General features: G+C 39.9%; 1 protein-coding gene across 1 annotated transcript in view; it reads right to left on the bottom strand.

Annotated features, from left to right (window-relative positions):
* The window catches only part of LOC108706546 (complement C1q tumor necrosis factor-related protein 7), a 38,027-nt gene extending 24,652 nt beyond the window's left edge, over nt 1-13,375 (bottom strand). The window contains exon 1 of the mRNA XM_041579407.1: nt 12,971-13,375. The gene's annotated coding sequence lies outside the window, so the exon portion shown is untranslated. The remainder of the gene's footprint in view (nt 1-12,970) is intronic.
* Between the last annotated feature and the right edge of the window lie 2,704 nt (nt 13,376-16,079).

The following is a 16,079-nucleotide window of genomic DNA, read 5'->3' as shown; positions in this document are numbered from 1 at the left end:
TAAAACACTTTCATTTTTTTGGTGTTACTGTTCCTTTAGGGGAAGTTTCACTAAAAAAATGAAGAACCCTGAAAAGCTGTTTCAGCTGTGTTGCTACTGGGATATAAAACCTTAGGCAACTTGTACTGGACCCAGGGTTGCCACCTTTTCTGAAAAAAAATACCGGCCTTCCTATATATTTATCTTTTTTCGCTATTAATAACATTGGGATCAACCATCATTTTTACCGGCCAGGCCGGTAAAATACCGGCCAGGTGGTGATCCTAACAGGACCCTAGAACAGGAACTTATAGGCATGGCTTGGGGCTATGAATAAATCGCATGATATAGGATGATAGCACCAATGGCTGCATGTTTTTGGGCTTATACATAATAAACATGCAGGGGCTTAAAGGACCAGTAACATAAAAAAAACAGTTTTAACTTTTAAATCGCAAAGCTTTTATTAAGAAGTTAATTACCGATTCTCTGCATGCGCTCCCCTTCAGAAATGGTGACAGGGCGATGGATCCATCACGCGGCGCTCGATTTCTCCTCCCTGGCTATCTCCTTTAGAAGGCAGGGAGGAGAAATTGAGCGCTGCACAATGGATCACCGCCCTGTCGCCGTTTCTGAAGAGGAGCGCATGCAGAGAATCGGTAAGTAATTTCTTAATAAAAGCTTTGTAATTTAAAAGTGATTTAAGAGTTAAAACTGTCTTGGTGGGGTTTTTTTTCGTTACAAAGAAACACATTTTTTTATTTTTTTTTAATGTTTTTTATCTAGTAATATGTCATCTTTAAATATTCTGGTATCTTTACATGATGTTGATTATTCCTACACTCCGCAGATTGTTTAAATATATTTCTCTTAAAAGTCAGCAATGCTTTCTAGAGCCTTCATATCTGGCCAGCCACTGGGACACATGACAACCAGAACTTTTGAAATGGTCACCTGGCCTTGAAGTCTCCTGTGTCCAATAAACCTCAGCAGATATGCCATTTGTACTTCAGCGCAAATAATATTATATAAATGCCAAGCTTGTTGGGACTTGGAAGGGTGGAAGTACATGCCCTTTCCAATTACCTGCTGATCATCACCCAGATACACACAATCCTGTCCTGCAGACCAACTCAAACAGATGTAGTCACATGGAGATACACCACAAGTGATTGTGGGAATGGCGGCACCTTGAATAAGGAGCCTCTAACTGCATTTCTAAAAACTGGGAAAATCCCCAGTAGTAAAAACAAGTCATTATTTGTTATAAGTATGCTGGAAATCAGAGTGTTTCCTTGGTTACAGTAAAATAATCTTTAGATTGACCAGAGAACTGCAAAGAGAAATATCAAGCTCCTCACAAAGACCTAGCTCCATCTCTAGTCCATCCCAGCAGCAGCTGTTGTTCATTGCAAAAACCTCATTATTTCATACGGATGTAATGCCCAGCGGCCTTGTCTGTTTAGATCTTGTATTTCATCGGCTAAGCTTGTAGTTCATTTTTCATGAATTTTCTTCCCATACTCTTTATGATATCATCTAGTGAAAATCACTAACAGATCCTTTGTCAAGCCCTACGAGAAACGTAATTTTATTGCCTGTGAAATATTTTCTAAACATATAAGTAAGATAATGGTAACTGGGGTGACATTATGGGCTGTAATAGGCAAAAAAGATGGAATAATTCACTTTTAATTGAAACCCGTTACGTCTCACTTAGGCAGAGGTATTAACTGTAGCACAACCATGCAAGGGCCCAATCATTTTAGTGCTGTCGATTGAGACAGATAATCTATGACTTTAGTATAAACATACTTAACTTAAAGGGTTAACTCCTTGTCTTGTTACACCTATTGCCTAACACTACAAATACAGAGAGAGCTCTAATACATCTACTAGACCAGTGGTCCCCAACCAGTAGCTCGTGAGCAACATGTTGCTCTCCAACCCCTTGGATGTTGCTCCCAGTGGCCTCAAAGCAGGAGCTTATTTTTGAATTCTAGGCTTGGAGGCAAGTTTTGGTTATATAAAATCTAAGTATACTGCCAAACAGAGTCTCAATGTCAATGTCACATAGGGGCTACCGAATGGCCAATCACAGCCCTTATTTGGCACCCCAAGAACATTTTCATGGTAGTGTTGCTCCCCAACTCCTTTTACTTCTGAATTTTGCTCATGGGTTCAAAAGGTTGGGGATCCTTGTAATAGACAAAGGGTGACCCCCCCAAAGGATGTATTAGACCTAACTGTCAATCAAAAAACTGCTAGGAAGAGAAACAGGTTGGTCAGAGGGGCAGAGTGAAGAGTAACTTAATTATTTTATAAACTGTACAGAGTTTTTCATTTATTATATGTAGAACGTTTCCTATTTCAGCAAGATGGACCTTATATTAAATTTTCTTTTTTTGCAGTAGCTCCCCTTTAAATCTCATGCCAGTAGCAGCAGCATGTGCCAGAGCCTGCAATGTCAATAATGACATTTGTGCAGAATTAACTGGTGCAATTAGCAGATGTCAAGGGAACCCTGGATTTACCACTTGCTCATGGTAGGTAAACCTGTATATGCAAGCTATAATGTTCATATGAACTTGCTAATCCTGACATCACAGAGGAATAGGAGTCCCTTATCACACAAGGTATAGGATGAAAACAACCAGCTTCCGTGTTTTTCATCCAGATCCATAGGTCCTTCTTTCCAGGATGGAACAAAAGAACCTGCACTTTCCGCCTGAATACATTGCTGCCTGTTTGGCTATATTCCTGGAGGATTGGAGGAGAAATTCACATAGGTGTCCCCTTATGACTCCCACCTTGTGCACCATTCAGATGTGTAAGGTAAGGAGCACGTTTGGCCACACAATGTTTAATTTCTACAGTTCATAAATCTTTGGACAGAGACAACTTTTTTCTAATTTTGGTTCTGTACATTATCACAATGAAATAAAAAGGAAACAACTCAGATGCAGTTGAATTGCAGACTTTCAGCTTTAATTCAGTGGGTTGAACAAAAAGATTGCATAAAAATATGAGGAACTAAAGCCTTTTTTTAACACAATCACTTCATTTCAGGGGCTCAAAAGTAATTGGACATCTGACTCAAAGGCTATTTCATGGGCAGGTGTGGGCAATTCCTTCATTAAGTCACTATCAATGAAGTAGATACAAGCCCTGGAGTTGATTTGAGGGGGGGGCTTGTATGTGGAAGATTTTTCTGTAAACATACAACATGCGGTCAAATGAGCTCTCCATGCACTCCATTCTCAACCTTAAGCTGCTTCTTAAACAGAAAAAAAACATCTGAGAAATTGCTACAATATTAGAAGTGGCAAAATCTACAGTTTGGTACATCGTGAGAAAGAAAGAAATCACTGGTAAACTCAGTAATGCAAAAAGACCTGGATGTCTACGGAAGACAACAGTGGTGGATGATCCCAGAATCATTTCCATGGTGAAGAGAAACCCCTTCACAACAGCCAAACAAGTGCACAACACTCTCCAGGGGGTAGAGTATCAATATACAAGCTACCATAAAGAGAAGACTGCATGAAAGTAAATACAGAGGGAGCACTGCAAGGTTCAAGCCACTCATAAGCATCAAAATAGAAAGGTTAGATTGGCTAAAAACATCTAAAAAAGCCAGCACAGTTCTGGAAAAAAAGTTCTTTGGACAAATGAAACCAAGATCAACCTCTATCAGAATGATGGCAAGAAAAAAGTCTGGAGAAGGCGTGGAACAGCTCATGATCCAAAGCATAGCATGTGATGTATAAAACATTTGGGAGGCAGTGTGATGGCTTGGGCTGCATGGCTGCCAGTAGTACTGGGACACTAGTGTTTATCCATCATGTGACACAGGACAGAAGCACAAGAATGAATTCTGAGCTGTTCAGAGACACTGTCTGCTCAAATCCAGCTAAATGCAGTCACACTGATTGGGAGGTGTTTCATAATGACCCCAAACATACAGCCAAAGCAACCCAGGAGTTTATTAAAGCAAAGAAGTGGAATATTCTTGAATGGCCAAGCCAGTCACCTGATTTGAACCCAATTGAGCTGCATTTCACTTGTTGAAGACTAAACTTGGGACAGAAAGACACACAAACAAAAACAACTGAAAGCCGCTGCAGTAAAGGCCTGGCAGAGCATTAAAAAGGAGGAAACCCAGAATCTGGTGATGTCCATGAGTTCAAGACTTCAGGCTGTCATTGCCAGAAAAGGGTTTTCAACCAAGTATTAGAAATTAAATTTTATTTTCAGTTTTTTAATTGGTCCAGTTACTTTTGAGCCCCTGAAATGAAGTGATTGTGTTAAAAAAATACTTTAGTTCCCCACATTTTAAGCAATCTGTTTGTTCAACCCCTTCTGAGTTTTTTATTTAAAATTCATTGTGGTAATATACAGAACCAAAATTGGAAAAAAAAGTTGTCTCTGTCCAAAGATGTATGGGCCTAACTGTAAGTGCTTGACATTCCTTAGTGACACTATTCCTATAACATTCTTTCAATGACAGCATAGCTGAGCTTGTAGAGAATCAGCTGCATTCGATTAGGGAACTGTATATACATTATATATTCAGATTATTTTACATTTAAACTATCAGGGATTCCTTCCCCCAAATAGTCCTTCCAGAGTCACAGACAGTCAAGTAGTGCATTTCCCATGCCTTGAAAAAGCATCAAAAATATTGTATCTGTTCCGTTTACCATCTCAAGTACTGGTGATGTCTTGTGTCTACATGCAATCCCCCCTCCAGTGTTGTATGGCTAAGTATCCCCCCTGTGTCAACTGCAGGTGTAGGATTCCCAACAATGAAAATTCCATCATAGTTACTTTACAATTTACTGAGTGTCAGTGACCAGCAACAGACCCCGGGTGAGTAATGGGCAGGATGATGAGATACGAATAGGAAACACTGATACTGGATCCAGAGTCATATGCTGAGCAGAGATCTCCCAATGGATTCTGAAATAAATTCTCCCTCTAGAATGGCGTACCTGCTTAATAAGATCAGTGTGTTCTGCATCTTTCCAAGCTGTTTGGTTGCTATTCCTTTTCAAAAGAATTCTATGCAGTTTAGTGGAACGATGTTCAGGCGTTTGGTTGGACACAGAAATGACATCTGGGATTAATAATTGCTTTATAAAGTGAAATCATCATTCGTGTTACTAGATTAGGGGTGAATAGATCAACATAAATGTAAAAACAGACTGTCTTGTAGTTTTACAACTTTGACCAAACTTATTCTGTAGATGTCCTGCATCTCAGTAGCCAAGATAGCCTTTTTACCCTACTACATCGAAATCAATATCCTATTTTTAATAAGCTGCTACCTTTGCCATCCTAAATGCATAGATAGAGACCCTTGGTAAAAAATTAAACACCATTATATACACAATATGGCCAATAGTATGTATAGTAATAGTATGTAGATGCCTGACTGTCAAACATCTCATTCCAAAGTCAAGGGTAATAAAAGTAGACCCTCCCTCTGCTGCAAGGTTGTCATCTTGATATCTCTAACTCTGGGCAGGGGGCGGACTGATGATGTCGTGGAGGGCTGGTCTGTAATGTGGCAGGGACGGGGCATTGATATTCTAGGGGTGGATCAGTGATGTCAGGGGTGGGGTTATGACGTGGTGATTCTTGACGATTGGCAATCTCAGGTAATCCTGTGCCGGGAGCAGGCATTGGAAAACCGAGCAGGCATTTTTGACCTGGGTAGCTCTTCCAAAAAATAGGCTGTCTGGGTCAAAACTGGACAGGTGGAAACCCTATCTGCTACTAAAACAGCATTTTACCCCTGCTCTGATGGGAAAGTTTCCGCTAGATTTGGAACATTGTTGGTGGGATTTGCTCCATTCATAGGTGAAAGGTTGAGCACTGATGTTGGAGACCAGGTCTGGATTGCATTGATGTTCCAACTCATCCCGCTGGTATTCAGTTGGGTTGAGAACAAGTCCCTGTGCAAGCCAGTAAAATTCTTCCACTCCTTTTTCTGACAACCCATTTTTTTTAACGTTACTCTGTGCATGGTTATATTATGGTGCTAAAATAGGAAAGAGCCTTCACTAAACTGTTGCCAAAAAGTGTGATTACAGAAATGGACCAAGCTGGAAGTAGGGTTGTCACCTTTCAGGGCAGCACAGTCAGGGCCAGTGACGTCTTGGGGCAGACAGGGCATCATCGCTATGATGTGGCAATCTGTGATTGGTCGATCAATCCTGCCTGTTTCCCTGGTTAAAACTGGGCAGGCAGTTTTGACCAGGGCTATCATTGCAAAACTGGGCTGTCTGGGTGAAAACCGAACAGGTGGCAACCCCTAGATAACCATTATCAGTCATTAAAAGGAGTGTCCATATACTTTTGGCCATATAGTGTACCACCAAACAATTGCATTTAAAATAAAGGCTCCAATCTTGACCATTCATGAAACTGCAGTGATGACACTAGTGGGACATTCACTAAGATTCGTAGTTGCGCCAGGCGTAACTTCGCTGCACTTCGCCAGGCGTAGTTTCGCCAGAGCTTCGCAAATTCCCTAAAATCCAAAGTTGCGCTCAGGGGTAGCGTAAGGTTGCGAAGTTGTGCTAGCGTTGATTCGCTAAGTGAAGCGAAGTTACGCTAGCGATGGTTAATTTGCATACGGCGCGAAATTCAAATTTCAATGGAGGAATATGTAGCAGCACTACAAATGCCTGGGAAACCTTCAAAACAGCAAATAAAATTTTTATTTTGCCCTACACATGTGCCCACTGTATAGTTAAGGTGCCATGAGTCAGGAAATGTAGGGGGGAAGGAGGGGAGCCCCAAAAAAATTTTCGATCTTTTTCAGCCTATCACCCATAATATAGAAAAAACACCAGCGTTTTTTGGGACTTAGAAAATTTTTTTAACTTTTTTTGAAGAAATCCCTATCTACTCTATTGCGCTTCGCTTGCTCTGAGGTGGCGAAGGAAGTCTAGCGTAAAAGGTAGCGTTCAGTACAATGCGCGCGTTAGTGAATTTGCGTAGTTACGTCCGTTACGCAAATTTGCCAGGCGTAAGGGTGCGAAGTTACACTAGCGAAGTTACGCCAGCATCCGTTAGTGAATTTGCAAAGTAACGAAAATGCCCAACGCTAGCGAATTGACGCTAGCGTTAGGCGCTTCGGCGCATAGTGGATTTGCCTCTAGGCAAGAGCCGATAAGAGAATTGCATCATTGTGACATATGCTCCAAATCTTACACCAAATAGGATTCCCTGTGAACCATGATAAAAGCTTAGAAAAACACAGAGGGCCTGTGCAGTTCTGTCAGAAAAAAGAAGGGGATAGTTATATTGAAGACAGATAGGAAAAGCTTAGGGTAATCGAGTTGATCCAACATTTTTTAGGCTCCAGTAAACTTGGGTTCATTCCAGACATTCCTCCACAGACTTCAGTTTGCATATCAAAAAAGCTGACGAAAAACATGCTTTGCAATTGCAGCACAATGGATAAACGAGGCACCTCATGTTTATGGTTCAGTTGCTGAATGTATTAAATGTATAGACATATATAGCAGCTCATATGCTGAAACACTATTTTATATATACAGGTACAAAAGCTTTGTTCACTGAGCTGACACACAAACCAAGGGCACGCATACATGCTAGGCTATATCAGCCAATAAGAGGACAAAGCTGTGATTTTAATTTAGACATCTCTTCCTGCTACAGTTAGAGCTGTATTATTTCCTGTCAGGTGATCAGTGAAGGACACACAGAACAGCACAAAATCGTGGCTCAAGGTAAAAGGTGTTAAATAGCAATATTGATACTGATTTGTACAGGCCAATTTGATAAGCTTGTTTGATAAATCTCATAGTAGGCTACACATTATCTGCTGTTTTTTGTTCACAGTCAATAGTTAAATCAAGGACAGTCTAGGCATGTGCTAAGGTGAATTCCTATGTGACCATTCAGTGCTTAAAGGGCATGTAAAGGCACAAAAATAAAATCACATTTTTACTTTCTTTAATGAAAAAGAAACCTATCTCCAATATACTTTAATTAAAAAATGTGTACTGTTTTTATAAGAAACCTGACTGTATGCAGTGAAATTCTCCCTTCATTTACTGCTGTGGATCGGAATTGTCAGACAGTCCCTAACTGCTGAGCAGGGAAACAATCATACTTATGAACAGCAGGGGGAGCCCCCGCCTTACTTCCCAGCCATGCAGAACTCAAGCAGCTTTGTTTATGACGATCCCTAAGCAGCCCAGACCACACTGAGCATGTGCACAGTCTTAGTCTTGCAAAGATGTATAACAAAGTTACAAGATGGTGACCCCCTGTGGCCAACTTTGAAAGCATCAATTATTTGTTTGATTAGGCTTGTGGGGCAGTAAGTTCATGTTTATATTTAGTATACAAAATACAGCATTTCTAGCCTTATTCTATTTTAGACTTTACATGCACTTTAAGCTCTGACAAATAAAGTGAGCGTGTGGCTGAAATAAACAGAGCCGTTCTGCTTGAGGAATACCAAATGCAATACCGAAAACAACATATGGGTTATCTCAGGCTGGAATCTGGCTCAGATATTATGGAGGCCAATATATCATGTTATTGAGAAGATGATCCTACCATTTAAGGAAATGGCAGCAGTGCATTTAAAAAATCAGTTCTTGAAATATGATTTTTATTATTATCATCTAAAAGAAATTAAATGAAATTTTAGAGCTTCCCTGTGCCAAACAACACTTGCAACACAGTCAGACCCTATAATGTGGAATGTGTTGCTTAAGAGACGTATTGACTTCCAGATAGAAATAGGGTATAGCGTTACTTTACCCACCTTATCTATATGTAATTTATCTCCCCTTGAATTGGTGGAACAATTATTAACATTATTAAAGGGATACTGTCATGGGAAAAAAAATTTTTTTCAAAATGAATCAGTTAATAGTGCTGCTCCAGCAGAATTCTGCACTCAAAAGAGAAAACAGATTTTATTATATTCAATTTTGAAATCTGACCTGGGGCTAGACATTTTGTCAATTTCCCAGCTGCCCCAAGTCATGTGACTTGTGCTCTGATAAACTTCAATCACTCTTTACTGCTGTACTGCAAGTTGGAGTGATATCAACCCCCTCCCTTTTACCCCCCAGCAGCCAAACAAAAGAACAATGGGAAGGGAACCAGATAGCAGCTCCCTAACACAAGATAACAGCTGCCTGGTAGATCTAAGAACAACACTCAATAGTAAAAACCCATGTCTCACTGAGACACATTCAGTTACATTGAAAAGGAAAAACATCAGCCTGCCAGAAAGCATTTCTCTCCTAAAGTGCAGGCACAAGTCACATGACTTGGGGCAGCTGGGAAATTGACAAAATGTCTAGCCCCATGTCAGATTTCTAAATTGAATATAAAAAAATCTGTTTGCTCTTTTCAGAAATGGATTTCAGTGCAGAATTCTGCTACAATATCACTATTAACTGATTCATTTTGAAAAAAATTTTTTTCCCATGACAGTATTCCTTTAACATTTATTTATATAGCGCCAGCATATTTTGCAGCCCTGTATGGTTTTCATGAGGTATAGCAATACTTGCAGCTGTCTTAAAAGGAGAATTTGTCATTGCACACAACCATTTATAAAAGTTTACACATGGACACAAGCCGGTCATACCAGTGAGAGGGTAATATAAGCAGCACTGCACACATCTGGACCAAAAATATGTGATTCATTGGAAAAAATGGGGGTATTTGATAATAAATGCTCTAACCCAAAGCGTTTTATATCAATATATATTAATATATGTCATACCTTTTTGCCCTAATGTATCTGCATATGCAAGTGGCTGGGCCCCTAAAATAATGGGGCCATGGAAAGCAGAATTGTGGGGGAGTGGAAGGTATAGCAGAAAATGGCATTACTAATACTTTAACTAATCTCCAGTTTGAAGTATAACTCTGTGCACTCACTAAAAGCTGTGCTGGAACTAGTTGTAGGCAGAAGAACATGCGATTTCAGGTGCAGAAAGGGAAACAATCTAATAGTGTCAGTGGGAAGCAAATTGAGACTGTGGGGGCCCTGAGTGGTGGTTGGTGTAGACTCAGTGGCAAATGTTGGACAATCAAGTGTGTGTGGGGTGGGGTTGAATGATGACTGAGTTTGGAGAACCTTCAGGTGGAATGGCAGGGGCCTTGGTTGTCACTACTACTTGGCACAGCTCTAGCTAACAGTTAAGGGCAGTTGATTGGATGGTTATCTGTCCAGCATTTGTCAGAGCCTGATCCAAACTACACTATGAAAATCATCTACACAGTCAATCCAAACCAACTCAGAGCCAAAATTAGAGCTAATAATGATACTGGTTCTAGTTTGATATTTCTGCACCATACCCTCCTTGTGCCCAATATATACCCACCATGCTACGTGTTTGTCATATGCAATACTTTGTACATTCCTTGGCACGTGGAACATAAATATTCCCCCAATGTTGTTACTCTCCATTTTCTTGTAAAGCTTTCTTAAAATAACCAGTTGGCTTATTGCCAACCCCAGTCAGTCTCTCTGTTGGTAATTACTACGGTGTGCCAGAGACATCGATTCCATGGAGTGCACAGCGGGCAGTGCAAGAATGCTGATAATGTATGATAGGTTGGCTTGCAGTGTCAACCAAACACTTTTCTACCTCTGTTGTATTCATTTGTAAAAATAGTTCCCATATTACTTATTAAAGAGATCCTGTCATCTGAAAACATGTTTCTTTCAAAATGAATCAGTTAATAGTGCTACTCCAGCAGAATTCTGCACTGAAATCCATTTCTCAAAAGAGCAAACAGATTTTTTTATATTCAATCTTGAAATCTGACATGGGGCTAGACATATTGTCAGTATCCTAGCTGCCCCTGGTCATGTGACTTGTGCCTGCACTTTAGGAGAGAAATGCTTTCTGGCAGACTGCTGTTTTTCCTTCTCAATGTAACTGAATGTGTCTCAGTGGGACATGGGTTTTTACTATTGAGTGTTGTTCTTAGATCTACCAGGCAGCTGTTATCTTGTGTTAGGGAGCTGCTATCTGGTTACCTTCCCATTGTTCTTTTGTTTGGCTGCTGGGGGGAAAAGGGAGGGGGGTGATATCACTCCAACTTGCAGTACAGCAGTAAAGAGTGATTGAAGTTTATCAGAGCACAAGTCACATGACTTGGGGCAGCTGGTAAATTAACAAAATGTCTAGCCCCATGTCAGATTTCAAAATTGAATATAAAAAAATCTGTTTGCTCTTTTGAGAAATGGATTTCAGTGCAGAATTCTGCTGGAGCAGCACTATTAACTGATTCATTTTGAAAACATTTTTTTTCCCATGACAGTATCCCTTTAATGGTAATTAAACAGCCTTAAAAAAACTGCATATCATTATCACCACTAAAGGAGTGATTTTATAACAATATATTAGTAAAATGTAACTCTATGATTAAATATACACTAACATAAAAAATAGGGCATCTTCCCTTATGCCATTGACTGCTCTCTGTAGCCCCTGAGTGCCTCCTACAGCTGCTCTAGGAATCAAATCCTGGGCCAGTCGGGGGCAGGAGTGCTTAAAGGGGAACTATTACAAAAATGAAAATGTAATATAAGCTTTGTCATACTGAAATAAGAAACTTTCTAAATACAAGCAATTAAATATTCTGCATCATTTCTGAAATAATCAAGTATGTGTTCACTATTCGTCTCTCAGCATCTGTTTCTCTTCATTCTCTCTCTTCATGCAGCAGTTGGGTGTCAGATATTCATTGACACTTAGATCCAATATATCTTATAGGGAGGCTCCTTCCCTAGCAGATGTATTAGAGTTCACTCAAATAACTGATTCCATTACAAACAAAATCTAACAAAATCACTGCCTTTTGCATAAATTCTGCATGTAGAGAGACATGATGTTTAGTAATTTTAATAGAGTGAGCTCTAATACATCTTCTAGGCAAAATGAGCCCCCCTATTAGATGTATTGGATCTAGCTGTCAATTAATAACTGACACCCAACTGGTGCATGAAGAGAGAATAAAGAGAAACAAATGCTGAGAGAGGGATAGTGAAGATAAACTTGATACTTTTGAGAAACGGTACAGAATTCTTGACTGTTAATATTTAGAAAACTTATTTTTTCATTATGATGAAGCTTATATAACATTTTCATTTTTGCGATAGTTCCCCTTTAATGCATTGCATTCCCAGAGGGCAAACAAAAACAGCAGTTTTGGTTTCTAAAAACAAATGTCTCCGTAATGTACAACTGAAAGTGATGATGAGTGCAACGGGTATGTTTAAGGGCCCCAAAGCAACAGCTGAGAGGTTCAAATCAAAAGTCCAATGGGAAGTAAGTTTTTGGTGAATAATTATTTACTGTTATGGACATTCATAGATCTATATCCTTTATGTTATTATATTACCAATTTTATTCGTCTGTAGCATTGCTCTGGTGCCAAGGAACTCAACAATTTTTGGAGCGCCGAGAATCTAAAACTGCTTCTAGGGGATGTTTTTCTGTGTGTGTTGCTCTAACAGTTAGAGCAACACACAAAGTCTAACATACTGTATACACGATATCCAAGACAACAAAACTTGACAACTCAGCTTGTCTTGATCCAGCGCAGTTATCCCTAATGAGCAGACCTGAGCCAAGAGTTGAACAATACACTTTCCCCGTCTCTTAAATTAATAAGAATTAATGTACTGTTCAGGGTAGATAGGACTGTTACTGTAAGGTACAAATGTAGATTTGATTCTACTTTTGTAATTCTCTAAATGTAAATATGTTCTGGAATCTGACATATCTCTGGGGATTCCCAGATAAGCCCTAGGTTTCTGTATATATATATTTAAAACTATGTTCTATGCTTTCTCCTTTCTAGTGGCTGAATTACAACTACCGACATGGAATCATAGGAGCTGTAGTTCAGCAATTCTAGAATCTCAATAGAAATAGGCAATATTTCCATGCTATAAACATGGTCTTACCTTATCTTGGGATTGTGTAATGAAATATCCCACGTAAGATCTTGTCTCCAGACTGTCCCATAAGTTCCAGTAGGCAAAAGAACACTTAAATAAAGGGAAATCTAAAGACTTCTTAAATCCTGGGAATTATTGCAGCCTATTTCCAGAAAGCCCTTCTCATGGTCAGAGCGAACGTGGAGTGAAACTTGCAGAGGATGGAGCTTCCCTTGTGCACAAATCCCCACTCCTTCTCCCTGACACTTGCCAAGTTCCTCAGCCTCAAGCAACTGCAGCTCAATAGAATTAGTCTCTGTCACTGAAAGAGCCTCAGGGTCTGGTTATGGGGTGAGACAGTCAAAAAAATCTCTTGGTTCCCTTCAACTGTAGCTCATTTATCTTGTTCCGCTCTCAGCTTCCAGTTCTATATATCACTGTGCAGAAATTGTTGTAGCTTTGCACCTCATTTAACCAAGGCTTAATGGCAGCTGGGAGAGATTCAAGTTTGGGATTGTCCTCCTCGGCTAATATTTTAATTAACGTGGCATGAAATGCATCAGAAAGACGATCCCTTTGTCCCAGTCAGAGCTGGTGATGGGCGAATCTGTGCTGAAAAATTTGTGAAACTAATTAAAGTAAATTTTTATATGGGTGACTATCTGGTCCAAATGCATTAAAGTCAATGGGAGTCCGAATAACTTTGCAGCACGCCAATTTTTATGTTCGTAACAATTTTGATACAAGCCATTTTTTTTTAGGCGGCAGATTTTTCGCCCGTGAATTGTCGCCGCAGTTTCACAAATTAATTTGCTTGCGGCGAAATCGGAAATTCGCAGCGAATTCATGCCTGGAGAATTTATTAGCCTATCACTAGTCAGGGCTCCTTTGGTCTACTGCATTCCTGGGACCATATGAGATGGAGCAATGGGAATAAACCCCTGTGTGCCCCTTAGTCCTGTGTTCTGCATACAGTTACAGGTCTCTTGCATAAATATACACGTTAAGATGTAAGTAATGATCTTGTTGAACTACAACTGTGTGAACTAATTGCTGCACTGGAGAGTGGCTATATAATAGGATCTGTTATTGTTTGATGCAGACCCGATGAAGGGGCATGACCCCCAAATGCCCAAATGCAGTGTGCAGTTTGCCTTGATAAAGAACAGGGGCGATTATCGTTGTTTAGTTCTTATGAATCTGTTCTGATCAAGCAACAGAGAGAGAAGTGTGAGAGTGCCTGTGAAATTTCTATATATTCCTGGGAACTCCAGAAGGTCTACTTTTCCTCTTGGTACAACCCTGAGGAGCATATTTACCTGAGGAGCATTTTCACATGAGGAGCATATTTTTCAAAGAGTGTATTTGTATCTCAATACAAACAATTATTTAAAGCTTAAAAAAAGCGAACAGGATTGTTTTGCCTCCAATAAGGATTAATTATTTCTTATTTTGGGATCCAGTACAAGCTACTGTTTCATTATTACAGAGAAAAATGAAATTATTTTTAAAAAAATTAGAATTTTTTGATTAAAACTATGGGAGATGGCCTTTCTGTAATTCTGGATAATGGGTTTCTGGGTTTCGCAAATTAGGAAATTTTGAAAACATTCCTTCTGCTCCACAACAGTCTCTATGTAACTGCAGAACAGAGAGCACATGATTTATTGCTCACTTGAGATTATATAACTTTATAATAAATTCCTGATTTACAGACTGAAAACAAACCGATGCCTGTGTAACATCACTTTCCAGAGAGAAAAGCCGAGGATGGCAGTAGAACAGCACTAAGAGCAGTTGGGGGTGGGAGAACTTAATTTTTTAGGGAATTCATGGAATCTGTCCTTTTTTGGAATACTTAAAAAAAAGTTTGATTTGTTATTAGGTGAGAGAGGAGTCACTAGTGGGTGATGGTCCTGGTGGTGAAGGGTCTTTGGCTAAATTTGTTGCTTGGAATTTAATAAAATGGCTGCTGAATTTATCATGGCAGTTTAGCTTGTACACTACAGTATAATTTGATTTACAGTACTGGTTTACTGGTACAGCCATAACAATGTTATTAAAAGGATTTAGCATTGTGCTTGGCTTTGGAACAGACCTGCTGACTAGGGACACAAACTGGGCATGGGCAGTTGAGGATTTCTGCTGTGAACCATCTGTTAGCAATCATACAATTTGTAGTCTGCTATTTGTTGTGTACTGCTGGCCACCCTTCTAGAGCAAGGAGTTGATGCCAGGACTGAAAATCCTGTTCATCAATGACCTCTTTGAACATGTTTGGGTGGTCCTCAGGCTGGATCCAGTGGCAGTCTTACCAGATTGTAACTAGATGATTCTACATGGGCTGAGAAGGTTTGGCCAGTCCAGAAGAAAGGGATGGAATAGGACACTCAGTGTGTGACCAGCTTAGGTTTGGATGGATTACAAGTTTTGATGCCTGGTTACAGGATGATATAACAGGAAAACATGTTAACATCTGCAGCAAGTCATCTGGATTGTAGCTTGGCTATTGCATACCCCAAATACTTCTTCAAATACGTTTGCCCAGTGCAACTGATCGTCAGCTCCATTGCTCTTCAGCCACATGGCAATGATCAGTGCAGGTCAATCTAAAGTGAACAGCTGCTCAGACTGCGGATAGCAGACTATACTGTGCAGAGAGGCCGGAGTGTTTTAGTTAGGATGATAGGTAAGCTGAGGACAGGCCGGGCTGAAGGCAAATACAGCCAATACACCTAAATAAGTCATGGCCCAGAGAGGAAAGACATTCAGTAAAGAGTATGAGGAAGAGGCAGACGCACAAAGGTAATGAGGATGAGGCTGAAGCAGGCTGCTGTGTACAGTAGAACAAGTTATCAGTAATGGTTAGTACAGATGGGTATCAAGAACACAACATGTGTCAGGCATAAATCAACCATGCAAGAAGCTCTACCAAATGGCCAACACTCTAGAGATAAACTCTAGAATCCCCTATAAATATGTCCAGCCAGATATCTACTAAATGTCCTATGTACTACATTACCCATGTCACACTTCATCTTCCACAGAGCATTCCATGCTCTTCACATTGCAGCTCTCACTTTACAGCCTCTTATAATTTTTTGTCATCAGCCAACATGGAGACTTTAACTACCAT

Source organism: Xenopus laevis, chromosome 1S (genome assembly GCF_017654675.1).
Source record: "Xenopus laevis strain J_2021 chromosome 1S, Xenopus_laevis_v10.1, whole genome shotgun sequence".
NCBI classification, from domain to species: domain Eukaryota; kingdom Metazoa; phylum Chordata; class Amphibia; order Anura; family Pipidae; genus Xenopus; species Xenopus laevis.
The sequence above is the reverse complement of the archived record's forward strand: the minus strand, read 5'-3'. Positions and strand labels throughout refer to the sequence as shown.